Source organism: Pteropus vampyrus, unplaced genomic scaffold, assembly GCF_000151845.1.
Source record: "Pteropus vampyrus isolate Shadow unplaced genomic scaffold, Pvam_2.0 Scaffold57, whole genome shotgun sequence".
Lineage (NCBI taxonomy): Eukaryota > Metazoa > Chordata > Mammalia > Chiroptera > Pteropodidae > Pteropus > Pteropus vampyrus.
In genome coordinates, this window is record NW_011888838.1 from 7,589,569 (window position 1) to 7,593,861 (window position 4,293).

Below are 4,293 nucleotides of genomic sequence, written 5' to 3' on the forward strand. Positions count from 1 at the left end.
GAAGGAAGGAAGGAAGGAAGGAAGGAAGGAAGGAAGGAAGGAAGGAAGGAAGGAAGGAAGAAAAAAGAAAGAAGGAGAAGGAAGGAGGGACGGTGGATGGGAGGGAGGGAAGGAGAGAGAGAGAGAGACAGAAAGAAGAAAGAAAGAAAAAAGAGAGAAAGAAAAAAGAAAAAATATGCCTAGAAAAAACACCAAGGGTGTGGCTGGACAACATTTATGAAAAAGATTAGGTGTGTAACTGTGGATCCAATCCATCATCTCAGCATCTCAGTCAGTTTGGACTGAAGGGGATAAATGGCTGGAGGAAATGCAAGAAGATTGTCAGAATTCTGAGGTTCTACCAGCAAGAAATGGCCCAAAAGAGGTATCTGGTTTCAAACATGCTTTGTCCTTTAAGGAAAAGGACATTAGATCTTGAAGAGGTTCAGAGGTTGGCAGGGCTGCCACTGCCTGCACGGACCCAGAGAACATGGATCTGGGGTCACGGCCATGCCAGTGGGCCCAGAGGACAGAGCATCCAGCCAAAGACAACTATTCTCAAGCCTTAAAATCTAATGGAATCTGCCCTGCTGGGTTTCAGGCTTTTTTCTTTCTGATTTCTCTTTTTCATAAGGGAATGTCTATCCTATGCCTGTCCCACCCTTATATTTTGGAAGGAGATTATCTGGTTTCACAGGATCACAGATGAAGAGGAATTTTGTCTCAGGATAAATCATACTTTAACTCTCATCTATATCTGATTCACATGATATTCAGATGAGATTTTAGATTCAGAATTGATGCTGAAATATTTTAAGACTTTAGGGGATGTTGAGATGGAATGAATGTATTTTGCATGTTGAAGACATGAATTTTGGGAGGTACAGAAAGCAGAGTGTTATAGCTAAATTGTGTCCACCCTAAAATCCATGTGTTAAAGTCCTAAGATCAGAATGCAACCATATTTGAAGATAGTGTCTTTAAAGAGATAATTAAGTTAAAATGAGATCATTAAGATAGGTCCATGGGTGTTCAGAATGAATATCCCCAAGATGTGCCACTCAGGCATGAAGAGTATTCAAGCTCAAAACAATCAAAGCTCAAGAAGAAATTTTGGTCTTCCTCTTTACTGCTAAAAATACTTAAGACAATGGACCTGTTCAAGGAAGAGAGATAGTATAGATAACTACGGTTTAATCTGAATTAGGTATGGTAGACAGGAAGGAACCTAACAAAGCCCATTCATCCAAGTCCTCCCTCTGTCCCATTGTTTCAAGATGGCCTATAAACATTTATTTACTAAACATTAACTCTTTTCATCCCTTTGAACATTTGCCTTACTTCCTTTTTCCACCTTCTTGATTCAGAATGACATATATACCTCATTTTGCCTTACTGCCTTTGGAATTTTCATTCTTATGTGAATCCCTCCATGTGCACATGTAAAAAGTTGATTTTCTCTTGTTAATCTGCCTTATGTCATTTTAATAATTCTACCAGCCAGAGTTAAGAGAAAAAGGGATTAGTTTTCCTACTCCAAACAGGTCCTAATCCAATATGATTGGTTTTATAAGAAGTAATTACAACCCAGACATTCACAGAGAGAAGACCATGTGAAAACAGAGAGAAGATGGCCATCTACAAGCCAAGGAAAAAGGCCTCAGAAGAAATCGACCCTGAGGACACCTTGATCTTGGACTTTTAACTTCCAAAACTGTGAGAAAATAAATTTGTTGTTTAAGCCACTTAGTTTGTGGTACTTTGTTGTGGCAGCCTTAATAAATGAATACGACTTCCAATAAACAAAACTAAAACTACAAGAGCAAGATGACAGATAGCAATGCAGACAATGAGTGGTACAGAAGTTCCTAGGAGAGAGAAAGAGGGAGAGAAAACAATAGGGATGTTGAGGTTAGAAAGGGCCGTGGAGGAAGTAAGTTCTGAGAAGAGTTAGGTTTTGATAACAATGAGTAGACATTGTATGGACAGAGAGTAAGTGACAGGAGTAAAAATTTGTAAGATACTATTAAGATGTATTTGTCTTGAAAAGAGACTTTTTATAGGGGAGTGTTTATATGAGAATTTTAAATACTGTTACTACTATAGGTATGAGTATGTTTCCCTGAAAGAGAAGATGCACAGATAGAGAAATAGAGCCTTGAGAATAAAATCTTCATTCAAGAATTTTCAGTTAATGGAATAAAAATGAAGAAATGGTAGAGAAAAGAGAGTATAAGAAATATGTATAAAATCAAACAATATAATGACATAGAGAGCATGAGAAGAAAGAACCTAGTAGTAGTCACCAAGTACTAATGAAACAATGGGACCAAGGGCTGAAAAATCTGTGTGTCACATAATCCCCAAAAGTCCTTAAAGTAAGAGATGACTATGTATTCTGCTTCTCCTATTGTCTTCCCAATGCATTAGTAGAGTGCTGGGTGCATACTAGGTTTATTATAAATATGGAATTTATATCCAGACTTTATACTCCTTGCAAAAAAAGACTTTTCGTTATGGAACTCCATGATTAAAATAAGAGTTGTACTCACCCTTCTCTGTCATGAATTTATCCAGGAACTCTTCCCAGGTACCAGGCTCCGGGTGCATTTTTACCATTTAGTAGAAAAAATAGTAAGAAACAGCCACATCTTTAGCATTCCATGCCACATAAACCATCTGTGGGGAGATATTGGAAATCAAAATTTGTTTCTATTTTTAATAGTTTGTGAACTTTTGCTTGCCTTGACAGAATGCTTATTTTCTTTCTTATTTCCTAATCTAGGTGTTTATATCTATATCCTGACATAGGATATTCAGAACTATATATTATTTTAACACAAAAACTTCTCATCTCTCACACCCTTGTGTTCTCTTTAGCCTTTGAAAAGAACATCTTTTGAAACATGGAAAAGCAAGTATAATAAAAATTACAGTAAATATTAAATTAATAAAAATGAACACTATGCTCAAATTTAAATGCTTTTCTGTATTAACACTTATTAAAACTAATAAAAAGAAACAGCACTTTTTAAAGCTGAAAAAATGTCTTATTTTTTATTGAAAATAAATTATTTATTATAAATAAATAAATTTATTAAAAATTATTTGGGTAAATTTAGTCAATAAAGATTAAACATTCTGTCTGTGATCATGACTATGTAACAATTATTGTGATTATAATGATTGATGTGAGAATAAAATTTATTTTATGTTAAAGCCTTCAAGTCTGCACAAAGGCAGAAATTTCGAACATATTTTCCAATAGAAATAACATTGTTATTCCTCATTGGTAATTAGGTCTTTAGTCAAGTCCACTGAAATCCATTAAGCTTACTTCTCCACTGAAGCACACCTAATAATACTGAAGTTCCAATCACCCATGCAGTAAATACATTTCTAAGGCAAAATGCATTCAGGAAGAAATCTCCTTTTAAATAGAATCAGAGTTTCCTTTTTCCTTCCAACTGATGGGAAAGGGAAATGAGAACTTTTATATTCCTAAGTTACTGGTAATAGTTCTCACATACTGGGACAAGAATGGAGGGAGGAAAGGAATGACTGTAAAGGGGTTTTTCAAAAGATTGATTAGAGTTCCAAGAATTGAGTCTCAACTCTTATTACTAATTACAAAAAAAGAAGTAATTGGTAATAATAGCATACCAATTACTTCTTATTTTAATACTGAGGCTATATAATAAACCAACTGTTTTCTTTTCCTTTTATCATCACCTCTAAATTCCTTAGTGTGGTCTGCTGCCACTTGCCTCAGTGTGGACAGAAGGCTATACTGAAGATATCTCCCAGTTCTCTTAATAGAAAGGCCATGTGTTTCTGGGGGCATCTATGAATTTTTATTTCTGGAATTAAGATGAAGCTTATTAATTAGACTTTGAATGAAAAAGGAAGTCACACACAAACACATGTACATAGACTTTTTGAATAACAAGTTTGAAAGTTTAATCAATCAATTTTTCAAAAAGAAAACAACAGCTATTTTGGTCATTCCATTAAAGGTGCTGTGGTAAAGGCATACTAACAAACATCTTTCTCAGATCTAGTGTTGGTGACTGCCTACCTTCCAGATTTATTTTTAACTATAGTGAGCCACTTGTAAAATTTGACACAATCTTGCTGTTTCACATGTTAGCCTATGTACATGTAATTTTCTCTCTGTAAAATGCCCTTGTGCATCTGAAAAAACTCCTATGCTTTTGTTAGGATGCTGATTTAATTTTTCTTTACCTATGAGATGTCGTCCCATGGAATCTTTTTACTTCATGTATAGCACTTATCTTACTAACATGTAATTAT

General features: G+C 34.9%; 1 pseudogene; it reads right to left on the reverse strand.

Annotated features, from left to right (window-relative positions):
- The window catches only part of LOC105292453, a 13,938-nt pseudogene that overhangs the window by 3,313 nt on the left and 6,332 nt on the right, over positions 1–4,293 (reverse strand).